A 17,379-nucleotide genomic window follows, 5' to 3' on the forward strand; every position below is an offset into this window, starting at 1 on the left:
TTGTGTTGTGTTGTCTGCATTGTAAAATGTCATATCATATCATAGGACGATTTGTATCCACGCTTCAGTAGTATTTTATTCCTGTTCATAACTTACTTTGCGAGTGAGCTTTTCAGATGCTAATTATGTACTAATGATTTATCAGAGGCTGTTGGACGGAGTTTTTGAATGTTTTGTAAGTGCAGTCTGTGTGAGAGGAGACGGCAGAAAGAGGAGCTGCCTGCACCAATAACACCGACCATCTGTTGGAGTCCAAACAGGGCTCCGTCTCCACACCTCCCTCCACCTCTCCCCGTCTCTCTCTCTCTCTCTCTCTCTCTCTCTCTCTCTTTACGGCTCTCTTTCCATCTAATATCTCTGCCTGTCTGTTTTCTCTGTGTGTGGCTGCGTCTCTCCTTCCATCTTCCCCTCCTCTTGCTTATCTTTTCTTCCCTGCTCTCCCCTCTTACTGTGCGAGGCCAGCCAGAGAACAGGGTGGGGCTGACTGTGTGAAAGGAGAGAAAATAAAGCGTGTAGAACCGAGGAATGTGGTGGTTTGTTTTACGGTTTTACATGGAGGTGTGTCATTCCTTCATTTACTCTTTTCATTTCTTTATTCTGTGAAAAGTTTCCACCTTAAACACGGCATTAATAACACACTTTGAGACGATCGACTCACAGCACAAACTTACTTTTGCATGTGTGTGTGTGTGTGTGTAAAACGTGTGTTGCATTTTGCTTACAGAGCACACCTGATAACCCCCCCCCCCACATCCAAGTAACTACAACACCCACAAGCACAATGAACCCATTGTGAGATATTCTGCGGTTTGTATGAAGTGATGAGTCAGTACGTGTAAACATGTGTGTGTGTGTGTGTGTGTGTGTGTGTGTGTTATTGTGTGCCATGTGTACGTGTGTGTGGGAAAGAAGAACCCATCTAAGAGTCTGATTACATCTGATAGTGACTCATGTCAAGTCATCAGCTCACAGCAGGACACGATAGAAGGAAGAGGTAGGGTTCTTATTCGTGTGTGTGTGTGTGTGTGTGTGTGTGTGTGTGTGTGTGTGTGTGTGTGTGTGTGTGTGTGTGTTTCAAAGTTTAAGGGGAAGTAGTAGGTTCTTAGAGAAGTGAGAGATAAAAAAAAACAGAGACTTTTTCTTCAAATGAATCTACAGTCATCTATTTTTGTGAATTTAACAGCCGAGTCACACTTTCTCTTCTGTCTGTGTAAGGATTGGGTACGAGCACTTGCAGCTGATGTCATTATTCGTTTAATGTTGCACGACTTGCACATGCATGTTTCAGGGCGCACTCACACTCGGCAATCTGTACCGTGCCTCATCACACTCCACCCCGAAAGTCCAGTTCGTTTGACGAGTGTGAGTGCTCCAATCCCTGCTCAAACAACGACACACTTCCTCTGCCCTGGCACGCTCTGAAGAGGTGTGCTTCGGCAGGTACAGTTCATGCACGAGCACAAGCGCGGGCGCACAACGTGAACGGCCTTCATTATGTTTTACGGAGAAATCCCGGAGTGCTGTGGCTGCATCTGACTGAAAGGACTCAAAATAAGCCGTGAAGTCATTAAAGTAACGGTCATGTTCTCTGTGTTGTTTTGCGATGTGCGGACACAGACTCAACTCCGCGTCGCTTTTATTTTCTTATTTTCAAGTCCGCCTCTCTTGTAAACAAAGCGCGCCTCATAATAATTACGCAAAGCCATTCATGCGTTGTATTACGACATTATGCACGAGAGGTAACCGCGCTCAGGCCCGGTTAGTCCTGGAGCGGTGCGAGCGCAGGCCAGCGAGGGAATGTCAAGGGACACCGTAACTCAAAAAAGGTGAGAGCGCAGAACAATCACAGTACAGTCTGTCGAACAAGCACCATGTCGGCCATGACCAGGAAAAGCAATGACTGGAGGTTGTTTGACGAAGAAGACAACGGTGACGTGCAATGCAAGAAGTCTGGTGTGAAAGTTGCATATCATGGAAATACCTCTGAGTTGATGATAGGTGTGTTAAATAAAAGCAATCCTTGAGTATGTTTAAGATGCCCGATTTGCATCACAACTCCCTATAATGGCACATGGTGATTATGTTGAGCTGCCTCGTGTGGATGTGAGATGACTGTGAGTGCATGTTAAGTTGGAACGTGAACTAGGGTCAGTTATGAAGAAAAACATCAGAGAAAGATCCACTGGACAGTTTGATGACTCCAGAAGGGACCAACCAATCTGCTGTAGCTCACATTCTGAATGTTTTTTTAAGATCACGTTACGCAAAGCTTGGTTTACATGCATACATGGGAATGCTCCTTTCTGGGTATGAAGAAGAAAAGAGCAAGAAAGAAGAGGAGGAGGAGGAGGAGGAAGAATAATTGAAAAATCAAGAGAAGCAGGCACCTGAGCCCTTTGCTCCCTGATGACAAAAGAACATTTTATCAATCACATAACCACGTCTGAGGTATTTCCTTAACAGAAATAAAGACATACCTAGACCTACAGCATGTGAGGGAAGGAGGATTCTTTTTTAAACATCCGAAGGTTGGAATTTAAGATATTTGTTCTTTCTTCAATGTTTAAATCAGCCAAAATCTATCTTTAGTTTTCCACATGTAAATAATCAAAGTCAGATATGTTGAGAATTCTCTGACTAAATATTTAAATATATATCTTTTCTCTCACAACAAGGGGCTTAAAACACTTGCTCGGTGATGTTCACAGGTTGATGTTAAATCCTCTCGACAAGCCCAGCATTACAAAAGCTCACAGACATAGCCACGAGGCAAAGCTATAAATCAAAGAGGCTTACAGTAAATGATGATATTTATTACATGATGAAGGGTGTGTTTATTCTAACACTCCAAGATTGACAGCGTCTGTCATAATTCTTCCTACAATAGTTTGGTGTCATAACCGTGCTGCTTTGACAACTGCTAATTAAAGGACGCCGTGTAAGGGGGGGGGGGGGGGGGGGGGGGGGGGGGGAGGAGGTTGGGAGGATAGGAGGGAGTTATGTCAATAATTTACTTAGTTTGAAGTCATTCTTCTTCATGACTTTTTATTTTCAGACTACCCAGATAAATGACATGTTTTCTTAAAACTCGGCTTAAAGCTGATTCTGACGCAACTGGAGGTGATTTCTATCATTCGATGATCCGTAGATTACTCAAAAACTATCCCCATCAATAACCGACGTGAGCAACACACTTAGGGAACAATGTATTTGACACATCTAGGAAGAAGACACACGCTGATATATATGTGCACACACACTGAGGCTGCTCATCAACGTTAGAATACAATTCTCTAGGTGGTCTTGTTGATAAAACCGATCAAAGAAAGCGGAACTCTCAGTGCTTTGTCACAGCAGGTGTTGTTTTTTTTTTTGAGGAGGGAACAATGGTAGTCTGTATTCATACTGTGCACAAGAGGGAGCCATATGAAGCTCTGCTGGAAGTGTTCACATACCTCAGGAAGTGTGGATTCAAAATGCACAGTTTTGGATTTGGGACTCTTAAAAGTCCCCGTTTTAAAGGCAGATTATTTCATTTAGAAGAGTGCTCAATAAAGAAAATTAGATAATTTAGATAACAAGAGAAGTAGATAATCGAAGGTGAAAAGTTTTCGAGAAAGAGTCAAACTCAAAAGAAATACAATTTGATTAATATATTTTTTTCATTAAAAAACATTTTTATTTAAATCTCGTTCTTCTTTTCATAACCATTTAGCCCCAAATCACTTTCATTTCTCATCTTGCTGACTTCCATATTTATTCAGCATAAAAAAGCGTTTATTCTTCCTAGCCAACAAGCTAACCTGGACGGTGTCACATTTGAGACGACAGGGTTAAAAGTTGCCTCAACTGTCACTTAAGTCCTGCAAACTTTTCTAAATTGTTTCTTTAAGAAGGGCTAGAAGCAACTAGCTAAAAGTGGAACTACAGTGCAGCGTTATTAACCCAAGCTCATAAACCAGCCTAGCTAGATGCCCAGCGACCATGTAGCACGAGTGGCCTTTTTAAGTTTTTTTAGTTGTAGCCATTTGCCCGAAGGCTACAGGCTACAGGCTTACCTCTGTCCACCTTTATGCCTTTATGTTTCTGGATTGATCAAAAGTTTGGTGGAGATAGCATTTCCAATACGGCAACCACCATCGTTCTGCTTCAAAACACCTCACTGAGAAAACGTCCATGTTGTATACGTATAGTCAAGTTATGATGTAAACAAGACTTTTAAGCATTTTAACAAAAGAGCATGTGGAAATAAATAAAAGGTCATTTTGATTTAGAGTTTTTTTAAGCTTGAGTCAGTAAAAAAATTAAGTATTTTTGCATATTTGGAGAAATTCTCCTTCCATCCAAACAGCAATCAAATATCAAATGCATAAATAAAAAAGGTAATCTTAGAGTCTTTCACAGGCCAAAGCTAGTGAGGTAGCTGTACTAATAGCTAATTAGCAATGACAATGTGTGCAGCACTCCTCTCCTGATGCTCGTTCATTGACTTGTCCGGTTAGATATTTCACATTCTTGTGTTTGTGGGCAGAACTTTGGCGCTTTTAGGTTTAATACTTCCAAAAGCTTTCTCTTCCTGTTTAGTGTTAGCATGGCCCCCCAGTATTTTACTCAACTGCCAGGGGATGTGTTTATGTATTTACTTCAGAAAAAAAAAATATGATGGCAAATATTCCTACTTCCACTTCCTAAACTGAATAAAAAACTAAATGTAGATCAGACAAACACATTCGAATATTAGTCAGAGAGACCGTTCACAACAGCCCGGAGTGGAGAGACCTAAACTGCTGACCTGAGAACTGATGTGCAGGCAAGCAGGGAGGCACACACACACACACACACACACACACACACACACACACACACACACACACACACACACACACACACACACACACACACACACACACACACACACACACACACACACACACACACACACACACACACACACACACACACACACACACACACACACACACACGCTTCATCATCCTTCTGTGCAGACTTATTATAAATCCATTCCCACCCTCGCCCTATATCTGACAAGTAAGTACTATAACACACTGTGCTGTCATCTCTACACACACACATACACACATACACACACACGTACACACATGCACACACACACGCACGCACACACACACACACACACACACACACTCACACCACCTCTAACGTAGTGAAGGTCAGGTTTCTCATCAGTGTCCTGTCTGAGTGTGTAGACCGCATTGCAAACCGCACAGCATGGGAACACACTCCTGTCTGTGTGGCTGAGGGACAGATCCGGCCAATGTCACTCGTAAACAGGCTGTCAGCAGGACAGGAAGTTCCAGCAGTGAACACTGTAAATACTGTATATTAGTCCAACTGAAATGGTACTAAATTGAAGTCGGACTTACTCACCTAGATAATGTGGTTGGAGATCGATTACTTCCTGTGTGTCAAACTGGACCCAAACTGGCATTCTGTGCGTCCGTCACAGTCCCTCAATCACGCGCCTGGTTGAGCCCTGGAAGTTGAATGGAATAAATAAAAGAAGTTGAATTGTCATCTGCCAAACTGTTGTGACATGATAGTGCGTTTGGTAAGAATTATAAAAAGAAAGGAACACAATGCTATATAGTGAAGCATTACACTTTGGGTTACAGGAATCCTACACGTGTTTTTAATGAGCTGGTTAAAAAAATCTCAAGCCTAAAGCTTCCCTAAGACTGCAGGGGGTGGAGTCAATCAAGGTAGGGAGGAGTCTGCAGGTCATGGGGCAGTGTGTGGCCATTCCAACTCCCAAGCCATCCGTCCATCCCTCCACTCGATCTTGTACTCGATGGTTAAAAGGCTTTTGGATCCATGTGTTTGAATGTTCACACCAGCTAGAGGTTCAATGGCCTAACATTACAGACACTCATTTCTACTAATACATTTACTTTTTTTTTTTTACAAGCTACTAGCACTAAGCAAGAGAAGTCCTGATCAAAAAGTGTTAAGCTGGTAACCTTGTAAAGCTCTACGTGAGCCAGTAAAACAGATTCACTTGAAAGTGACGTGCTGTGATCAGTAAAAGCGGTTTTAAATAAAACAAAAACACAAAACATTGAAAAGACGTTTCAATTCAGCCAAGATGTTAATAATGTTATCACAGTCTGCTTCTAGAAATGCTTGTCATCGTAATTGGAGGAAGTGTCAGTCAGCACTGAATACAATGAGATGCAATGAGATACAATGCCATGCCTGTCCCTGCTGAATGCCAATACAGGGAGAGAGCTAAAAGTTTGGTAAGAGAGGCGACAGGTATTTTGTCAACTTGGATTCGATTTCAAAACAGAACAGGCGACCGGACCCGGACCCCAGTTCAAGTTGGAACACACCATTAGACTTGTAATACACTGGATCCTTAATTAATAAGCGTAAAACGTGAGAAACGATGAATAATCAAAAAATAACCAGAAATACAGTCCTGATACATACAGTTGGCCAGTGACCCCATGGGGACCCCCACAGGGGTCCTTGGAGATGGTTAAAGCTTATAACATCGCGCACACGTACACACTGGCATTAGAACAACACTAAAGAACAGAGCATCCTTAAAAACCAGGATTTTGTTCTAAAAATGAAGAAAGACGAGTAATCTCCATGTATGTGCTGGAGCACTGAGTGGACATAATGTGTTAACAATGTTATAAAAACACACACAGGTGATGTCTGTCTGTGTGTTTTTTAAGTGTAAACACCAACAAACACCTTCATTGTTGCAGTCATGTTCAAACTTTCATTTAAAAAAAAACTTTTTACACATTGCTGTGATTTCACTATAAATCTTATTAAATGGTATATGGAGTATATATTTTCACAATAATGGGACAAATGTTTCATTTTAAATAATTCTAAATATCTGTTTGTGTTTTTGGAAGGCACATCTTGTGACCCCCCCCCCCCCCCCCCCCCCCTCTCTAAGTGTCTTATGACCTCCACTTCGGGAACCACTGCAGTAGGATCCAGTTCAGGGACGTCTCATTCAAATACAGAACGTTTGTGTGGGGTTTGATCGGTGCGATGCAAAGCCATCAGACGCACATTTGTATACGTTATTCAAAATGTTCTTGTGTTTATTACTTGTCCAAGAGACGAAAGATTAGATCCATACAAATATTCTGACATTGTATGAACTGAAGCTTTAATAAGACACCCATGTGCGGTGAGTCTCTACACTCCTACTAGACACTTTGATACTGATGACTGAGTAAAGGTTATTATCATGATTCTATCCCACAGACGTACGCTTTGGGGATCTGTTGTCCCTGAAAACTCTATTGCTTCATCCCTTGTAGTGCGTCATAGTGAATGACAACCAAGGCAACATTTGGGACGCTGGAAGACCTCCGGACAGCAAGTTATGCATTATTTTTAATTTCCCTGCACGTCTATGATGCGTTGGCCAATAAGAGCACAGAATGATGAAGTTAATGCTGCGAGATTGTTACGGTTCGGTGTGTAAAACAAGGGAGGTGGACCCAAGTGCAGAATAAACTAATAAAACTATTTATTTAAACAAAAAGGCAAAAACTAAAACTATCTATCAAAATGTCCAAACTGAGAAACACTAGGAAACACTGACACTCCAACATACGACAAACAACAATGAACTGACACAGAAGGGAAGAAACACAGAGACTAAATAGACACAGGGGGAATCAAACACAGGTGAGACTAATGACACAGGTGAAGACACTGGAGGGAAACACACAGAGGAAGGAATGAACACGAGAAACACTGAGGACAACTACAAAATAAAATACATGAAACACTGAAGACACACAGAACTCAAGAATAATAAATGACAAGACAAAACAAAACAGAAAACACTGAAGACAAAACTAGGAAACACACAAGGGAAAAACCAGCAACACTGGGATAAAACAGGGAAACTCAAATACAAAAACCAAATCATGACAAAGATGGAACTGTGAGACAGAGAGCCCAGCTCCTCTTCCTTCCAACGTCATCGCTTTGGTCGCACAATTTCTGGTACCAGATTGTAGTCTGTCATGTCTGTCTGTCAAGTCACGGCGTTTATGGCTCTGTGATCGCCTAATCTGAAACAGTGACATCACAACAGGCAAATACATTGTGTTGTCTGATCTCGGGCATTGCGTGCCCTGTGAAGAATCTGCTCAATTTTTACTGAATCGTGGTTGTGATTTATGGTTGAGAATTGTCTTTGGTCCTTTGATTCACTCCCATGTGCTTTATTGATCAACTTGCATCAAACTTTTAAATGACAAATCTCACCTGTGGGCTATCTGTTACACATTGGCGTCTGATAAACTCGGGGAAAAGAAGTCTACATCCCTCAGCAGCACCTAACAACACTGTTAGCACCGTTTTCTTTTTCCCCATTCAAAACAATGAGTGAAGCTAGCTGCAGGCTAGATTCACGCATGAAATGACTTAACTAAAGTGTCAGAACACACACCTTTTGTCACAACGTATTGAAGAAAGAAATAAGAAAAACTGGAAAAAAAAAATATCCAAAATGTCAGGGTATTCCTCCGAGCAAAAAAATGTCAAAGGCACATTTCAGCAAAATAACAAATCTTGGCAGAATGGCTTCTTGGAAATGTCAATCAAACACTCGCTGGACTTGGCTAAATTGAATGTAACAAAAAAAAAAACACAAGTAAAAAAAGTCTAGCAGCTAAAATATGCTTTAAAAGATGCTTTTAGTTTCATGAAATGTAGTAGTGCTCCCATTTAAAAGTCACCCCAGAATGTTAAAAAATGATTCATGCACATGTCCATTGACTGACTTGCATGGAATAAAGAAGGCTTTATGCTAAATGCAGTTTCAAAAAGATGGGGGTAAATGGGTCCAATTTCCACTTGGCTATTATCTCTCAGATAAAAGTAGAGAAAAGTAGAGAATAAAAACAGAAATCAAAGAGGCCATGACCAATTAACTATATTAAGAGTGAGGAATAGAGAGATCCCAGGATTTAGTTTCTACTGGGAGAGTTTGAATTACTCTTCAAATGTCAATAAATTGCAAAGTACGCTTTAAGTACATATGATCTAAAAGGGTTTAATATAGTGTTTAGGGGTGCCAGGTAACAATAAAAGAGTAGAGATAAGTTTATTTAATTTTACAGATCATTGAGCTGATGGGGTTTAAAATCAGGCCTTGTTGGTTTTTATGGAGTGGCTCTTCCTTGGTCTGCGATGTTTGCAGCATCAGACTCTCTGACCAGGGCTGTCGCGGTGAATTCCCACCACGGGTGGCTCGATAGCACGGTATGCGATATTATCACATCACCCTGAGCGGCAGTCGCTCAGTTTGTAGGGACTTCGGTTGGGAACCGGAGGGTCGCCGGTTCAAGTCCCGGTGCGGATCAAATCTGGAAGTTGGTCTGGTGGCTGGAGAGGTGCCAGATCACCTCCTGAGCAAGGCAACAAACTCCCCCCCCCCCCCCCCCCCCACCACCACCACCACCAGCAGCTCAGGTCAGCTCCGTCACTCTGACATCTCTCCATTAGTGCATGTCCATAGGATCCTGTTTGTGCCTGTGTGTGTGTGTGTGTGTGTGTGTGTGTGTGTGTGTGTGTGTGGCATGACTCATTAACAGAGTGTAAAAACAGAATTTCCCTTGCTTGGGATCAATAGAGTAAATCTTCTTCTATTTCAAATGTGTTTGTGAATCAGTGTTCGGCAAGTGGCCCGCAGCATTATTTTGATTGTGACCTTTATTTCATGAATTATTTTCTTAACAACAACGCCGTGACAATCAGTGACAGACACAAAACTTTCCTGCTGTGGAACAGAGAGCGAGCGGCGCTGCAGACGGCAGACAGCTCCCGGTGCTGAAACCAAGCCCTGTCATGGGAAGTGGATTTGAACCCCCCCCTCGCAGACGACATGCATTGTTGTTTTAAGGATTAAAGATGGGGATTAACACATAACTATTGATTCAAAACATGAATTAAAAAAACTTGTGTTAGATGACATAAAGTTAACAAAATTCACTTATTTTATAGTCAATATGTGTATTGTTTTAAAAGTAAAATTAAAAATGACTGAATCTATCTAATAGGAAGAAGGATATTTTGTATTTTTATCATCAGAGAATAGGAATAAAATAAATATATGTATTAATAATTCAATTTCATTTCTTTATAAAAACAGTAGAAAATTGTAACTTTTATCGTGATATGCAGTTTTGTTCCATCCCTACTCAATAATATAAAAGTTTTACAATCTTATAACAGTCACTACTTCTATCTTGCCTTTGCAGAATATACAACGGTACAATCGTTCAGTGCCTCATACAAAGACGCTCATTTACCTTAAGTACTGTAACAGAAACGGCCCTGATGGTCTCTTTGCTGCTTCAGATTATGAGAATCCTTCATATAGCGAGTCTTTACATTCAGCAGGTCCGCCTCTCAGTCTGAACCCTCTCTTAAACTGAAAGGCAGACTGAACTTAGACCTGAAGCACTCAAGAACACACACACACACAGACACACAGACACAGACACAGACACACACACACACACACACACACACACACACACAGACACACAGACACAGACACACACACACACACACACACACGGATATTCCACATGCAAACTGTAAAAGTTTTCTCTTCAGTCTAGACATGTGGGCAGAATAATGACAGAGGCAGGCAGAGGCAAAGTGACAGAGTGAGAAAAGGAGGGACTGAGACAGAGCTGGAGATAATGAGAATAAAAAGGCAGTGAGACAGAGGCTAACGGGGAGGACGGGGGAACGAGCAGACAGAGGTGGGTGGGATTGGGCAGACAGGGTAAAAAGGTGAGCTCTCGCAGCGACTGAGACCTACGGCTGTCTCTAAGAAAAAGACAACATGTGTGTGTGTGTGCGTGTGTGTGTGTGTGTGTGGAGGTGTTACAGAACTTGGACTTAAGACTTTTTCCTTCTTCATACCAAAATTACATTAACACCTAGAGCTTGTGTCTCCACCTGGCCGTTGGCATTTTGACTTCAAATGCCTCCATAGCTCTCGGAGCCCAAAAGGTTTTTGACTTTGAGATTGAAATGAGTCAAGCTAACTTTATCTGCTTCACGGTTTGTGCCTCCATACGAGCAAAGCAGCATCACTGGTTCATTTCTGAACAGGATGCGTTCAGGCTCAGTATTGAGACAGCCTTCTGAGCACAGCATACAATCACTGCAGTTATGACAATGAACAAATAAATGGATTTGATGTATGAACATGAACCATGGGGGGTCTCAGTCTTAGTGATGTCACCCGTTGATTTTCTTCCCCCCCCCCCCCCCCCCGTTGCGAGCTGTACTTAAAGATTAGAATTCAATAAAGTCTGAAACTTTTCAACAACACGAAGCAGGAACTTCAGATTTGCTGACCCCTGTGTTCAGCACTCAGCTGCAGGGGCCGCCTCTTGTCCCCCCCCCCCTCCCGCCAAAACAGACGGATGGACAGATGAGGCAGAGCATCAGACTGAATCAGTCAAACACAGCCGGCCTGACATGTGAGACACAGTGATTGGTGTAGAGAGGCAGAGGTTCACTCAGTCAGAGGAACATTTTGACATTTAGTAGATGTTGATATGACAGCTTCACCTCGCTGAAGAGCCGCGCAGCCACAGCATCAAAATGATTAAGTCGAGACTTTGTTGGGAGTTATATGCACCTCCATTTGCTTCTTTTTCTTTCTCACTGAAGTTCAAAGCAGCCGCTGTCTGATGTGCAATCAACTACACTGGAGTTCAGAAACTTCCACATGGAGACAAAGTTGTGCGGGTGAGACACAAGTTCATTCGTTTAACTGCACGGAAAATATTCTGAAATCCACAGAGGAGGAGAAAAGTGCATTTTGCTCACAGACGAAAGCCAGCTTATAGCTTGTACGCACAATTTAACCCAGCTTATCTCTGCAGGCTTCCTTCTTCTCGCCCCTCAACGCACACACACACACACACACACACACACACACACACACACACACACACATGAAACACCACAACAGGTTCTACATTGTGGTAAATGATCGACTCATTTCGACATCCGACTGCCCTCGAGGACAGAAAGTGGAGTGTAAAGTAAGAAGCCTGTTACGGTAGGGAGATAAGGGTGAGAGACAGAGTGAGGGAGAGAGCAGAGACAGAAAGGAAAAAAAAAAAAAAAAAGACGAGGGAGAGGGAGAGAGGGGGAGCAGAGAGGACAACACAGTGCTGCATTGCAGCAGCAGAGCCAACAAATGTGAAGCCGCTTTGTGAAGCCGGGGCCCTGTTTGCTGTGACGCTCCTATCTGAGTGATCTAAAGGTCCCTTCTGTCTGAAGATAATCATGTATGACCCAGTGGAGGAAGAAGGACACTTGGTCAGACACATTATGGTCTCTTTATCAGCCTATAAGTCTGCCGCTGTATCTCAATGTCATTTATCTTTCCCTTCACTCTGGGGGATAATAATGCACGAGCGAGGGGGGGGGGGGGGGGGGGCGTGCAGACGAGTGTTTATGTGCTTTATGGGCTATCAGTCGGTCTAAGCGCTGCGTTGCTTTCAGCGGCGATGAAATGTGTTTTAATCTCGTCAGGGCGACTCAAGCGCTGCAGGTGATAATGATAACTTCATTTCTTTCCTGTTTATCCACAAACAAACTTTAGAGAGCGTCGGAAGTGAGATGAAATTTTTTTTTAAAAAGAACATAGACTCAAAGTCGGACGAGAAATGTGGTGACGACTAAAATGTTGTATTACAACAAGCACACACAGCGTTTGAGATGAGACACAATGCCGGAGTTCCCCGGCTCGAACCGCTGATCCTGTTTTTTTGATTCATTTGCTGCACTGCTGAGACATTCAGCAGGGAGATGTTGTTTACTAACACATGGCCGGAAAAACAGCATCACTCACAGCTATTTTTAAAGGAGGTGAAAAAAAAAAAAAAAAAGTCAAATCATAAGAATTCTCTCTAATCTAGACCAATTTGCTGCAATGCTGAGAGACAGGGAGGGAGGGAGGGGGCGAGGGAGACAGACAGCGATGAAGGAGGCTTGGGTGGGTGGGTGGGGGGGAGGTGGAGAGAAGGGCAAGGCTGTGGGGACACTGCTGCATCCAGCCAGGCAGCCAACCAGTCAGTCATTGAGCCAGACAGTACAGACAGACTGACAGTCAGTAGTGAGGCTATGGCTGTCAGTCAGTGTAGATGCTGCAGAGTGGCGCAGTGCCACACTCTCTCTCTCTCTCTCTCTCTCTCTGTGTGTGTGTGCTTGTCTTTCAATGCTCGCTCTCTCCTTCATTTCCTCAACATCCATCCCTCCTCTCTTACAGTCTCTCCTCCCAGACAAACTCCCTCCATCCCTCTTAAAACTTCCTCCTGCTGTCATTCACTTCTTCATATTCATACACTTTTCGATTCCTGTCAAAAATCTCCCCCATTTCACATTTTACCGCACATCTCTTTTCGAAATCTTCATTCATCATGACTTGCTTAATTTTAAATGTTTGTCTTTGTCTTCTTCCCATTTTACCAATTTTTTTTAAAAAAAACTCCTCATACAAGCTCTTATACCTCTCCATCCTTCACCCATATCTTTACCTGACCTGTACTGGAGACTACAGCCTCGATACATAGCACTAACCGCTGCGCCACCGACGCCCCGACACCTTTCTTAATAATTCAAAGTTTATATAGTTAAGGTGGAAATGATGAGTGTGGAGAGAAAGCGTGAATAGTTGCTCTTCATTTGTGTGTTCGCTCTGAAGACGTGCCTTATTAACCGATTAAACGATGAACTTCAGCGCTCTCACCGGTTAGCAGAATTACTAGTCAGGTAAAGTAATTATTAATACTTTTAATAATTCAAACCAGCGTTGATAGTCAGAGGCTATATGTCTAAACTGTAACCCAGCCGCCTCCTACAAGCCGGGGCTGTACCTCCAATTAGATGTTACTGCCATACCGCTCTACTGTAAGTGATGTGAGAGTAAACACACGGTTTGCTCGTATTTTGATCTAAAAAACGGAGATAGTGTTGTAGGTTGGCTGTGGAAGGTTAAGGCTGGCATTAAACCACGCAACCGAAGCAATGCATAACAACATTTGCCCAACCTTGCTGTGGCAGAGCTGGTGGGACTAATCACCGGAGAATCATCTAGGGGTGACTGGATGACACTTAATCTCTGGGTGTTGTGTTTGTTGTGACGCCCTGCCACACTGTCACTGAAACGTTATTTCCTCCCCCATAGTTTTTACTGCGCACACCTATTGGTCAAGTCAGATTTACTGAATGACAATTAAGCCAATCATAGCTGTTCGACCGGCCCCCACCCGGCGATAGTTACGGGCTCTGACTCAGCCAGTGATGAGAGACTCCTGTCCCTCGTCACTGGCTGAGTCCGAGCTCAGAGGTAACGATCAGATGTAGAATCCTTCTGATAGACGCTCAGTCACTTAAACTGATGTTTCTTAAATATCCCAAAACAATGTGAGTCTTAAATGTCTAAACCATCAACCTTTTTTTTTACCTCTTGGATCTTTTAGCTGTTTTTATTCACTCCCGTAACTTTATGACGTACCGGTAGTCCCCTTTTTTCATTCTTTCAAAATAAAAGCAGTGCAGCGGGAAGCAGAAAGGAAGAGACGTAGGCTGTTACAACAGCTCTTGTTTCTCAGAGATGGTGCTGAAACAGATCTGGAAAGGTTTGCTATACTCAAATCTATACATTCAAAGCAATGTCTTAAAGGCTTTATGTGCTTTATATACAACTCGCGGTGCATTGTTGTGTTAGCATGCTAATGCTAGCGATCTTCATTATGCTCGTATCTTCACACTGCATGTAAATTTACCTGAAATGAGCGTGATCTAGAAACACAGTTAAGCAGTGAGTACAGTATGTTATTCTTCTTTTCTCTAGTCCCTCAATTAAACAACTTTTATACACGAGGGGAGGAGCCAGCCGTTGTCCCGGCGATGTAAACAAAGTGAAGATAGGACTCTGAAAACTCTGAAAACATCACAGACAGTGGGACTCGGGTGTTACACCCATTGTAGACAGTCATGACTCACAGAGTTATTTTCAGAGGATATACTTGATTTATATGATATTTAAGTGTGAAAAATCACATATAAAGACTTTAACTGGAACACTAAAGCGAGAAAAACAAAGTTTTGTATCAAGGAGGTTTGATTTGCCCGATTGTTTTCTATCAAGAAAAAAAACAGGTGATATAAGTGATTATAATTTGAGTAATCTAAATGTCCTTTTTTTTAATTTAAAATCAATCAATAGATAAAATCCTCTTTTTTGTATCCCCTATCACTTCTCTCTTCCCCGGCCTTAAAACCTTTTCCTTTCCTTTCCAACATGACTTTTCTTTCGTCTCATCTCTCCTCTATTCCTCTCTCTTCCATTCCTCTATACATTAAATCAGCCGACAAACTCCTCATCTCCCTCACAGCCCTCTGATGATTCTGCCCTGTCTCTCGCCTGGTCTTTCCATTTTCCTTCCCATGTCCCTCCTGTAACTTCTTTCTTCTTTCTTTTTCTCCCACTCCTCCCTCTCCTTCCTCTTCAGAGAAACGCGCTTCATCTCATCTGCTGAAACGCTCTTCGTCTCGTCTCTCCTCTCCCAGGGCAGGGATCAACCACAGCACATTTCACACATGACAGAGTATGCTGTGTGGCAAGTGATGTATGTATGCTGCTAGAGGTGATGCTACTGATGGCCAGCAATGGAGATAGGGTAATGAGCAGGGAGCCTGTGTGTGTGTGTGTGTACGCAAAGTGTGTGTCTTGATGACGGGCAAATGCGTCCATCTGAATAGCAATTTGCCACGGCAGAGCATTGACATTCCACTCATACATGCGGAAATATTCTCAGAAAAAGAAGAGGGATGAATTTCACTCTCCGCTCTGAATGAGTTGAAACAGCAGACAGAGCAGGCAGTCATTGGTATGCTCATTTACCCCATGCAGGCGAGGGAGAGGAAAAGTGAGTAAGGAATCACAAAGTTACAAGAGGGAAAAAAGGCAAGCGGGGAGAAGAAAGGCAAAGAAGGTAAAAGGCAGTGCAGGAGGGGGGAAAAACACTGCATTTATTTTAGAGGGCAGGAGTTGAAGACGGTAGCGGCGGAGGCAGGTTTCAATGCTCAATCACATGTGGATCAAATGGATCAGTTCTGCTAAAGGGTAGAAAAACACCTTTGCATCTGTGTACAGACGCTGGATAACTGCATGTGACTGTGGTGCTGTGCGGCTTATCTATGAACGTGTGTGTGTTTTAAAAGTCGGTGTGGAAGTTTAAGATTGATTTTTCTCTGTAAGGTGTAAAAACAAAGACGTTGCTGAGGAGCGTGAGCAGTGCTTTGACAGGGCAGAGAATTCATAGTTCCTTTCACAGGGCAGGAGTTGTTGAACTTCAACTCATCAGCAGAGGTTTTTTTTTGGAAGAGATGATTTCACCTGGATGCTCTCCTGGTTTGATTCACAAAACCAACAAGGGTAATGGATGTGATTTACACAAAATATCAGAAGATTATATGTCAATGAACCAAAGTAGATGGATTCAGGTTTGTCTCCCAAAGTAAAGGCCATTGTCATACTGTATATTCCATTGATATCTATAATGTTCCAGCAGTGATATCACACAGTTTGCTCATGCAGAAGTCATACTGCAGAACGAGTTAGAAAAAAACTTGTTGTTTTCATGTTTGTGATGCCAAAATAAAAAAAAAAGAAGAAAGTTAGAAGAGGTAGGTCGGAGATGAGGAATGGGCTAAAAAGAAAAACTGGATCTTTAACCAGAGGAACGGAATTTATTTAATCGAAGTTTGAGTTATAGTTCAATCAATCAAATGTTATTTGTACAGCGTCAACTCATAACAAGTGTTATCTCGAGGTAATAAGACTTTACTCTTTGTCTTTTAACATTACAAAAGAGCAGGTAAGAAGACCTTACTTATTGCTATGTTACAAAGATTCGGCCTATCCATCATGAGCACTTTAGCAAAGCAGCAAAAGTTACAGTGGTAAGAAAAAAACTGCCTTACTAAAAGGCAGAAATCTTCGCCCGGCTCCTCGGCTCATGACGAAACAGCCGTTGTAACCTACCTGTAATTCCAAAAACCATAAACCTAGAGGTGAAAACAAAATCCAATCATCTGTATGACTCGTAAGAGTTCATCTGTGGCGTCTGTGTAAGACTCAAAATGTTTGTGACAGTACTGATAATGACATCCTGCAGTCGGCTGATGGCTTTAACTGGAGAACCCACAAACATCAGGTGCTCATTGATCTCTTTAAAATAACTCAACAACAACCAACTATATGTAGCGTGATTGTGTTTTCTCTGAGCACATCACACGTCTTTACAG

General features: G+C 42.4%; 1 protein-coding gene across 1 annotated transcript in view; it reads right to left on the reverse strand.

Annotated features, from left to right (window-relative positions):
* The window catches only part of LOC132983415 (low-density lipoprotein receptor class A domain-containing protein 4-like), a 223,958-nt gene that overhangs the window by 187,052 nt on the left and 19,527 nt on the right, over nucleotides 1-17,379 (reverse strand). Inside the window, exon 2 of the mRNA XM_061049705.1 lies at nucleotides 5,410-5,515. The gene's annotated coding sequence lies outside the window, so the exon portion shown is untranslated. The remainder of the gene's footprint in view (nucleotides 1-5,409; nucleotides 5,516-17,379) is intronic.

Source organism: Labrus mixtus, chromosome 11, assembly GCF_963584025.1.
Source record: "Labrus mixtus chromosome 11, fLabMix1.1, whole genome shotgun sequence".
NCBI classification, from domain to species: Eukaryota; Metazoa; Chordata; class Actinopteri; order Labriformes; family Labridae; genus Labrus; species Labrus mixtus.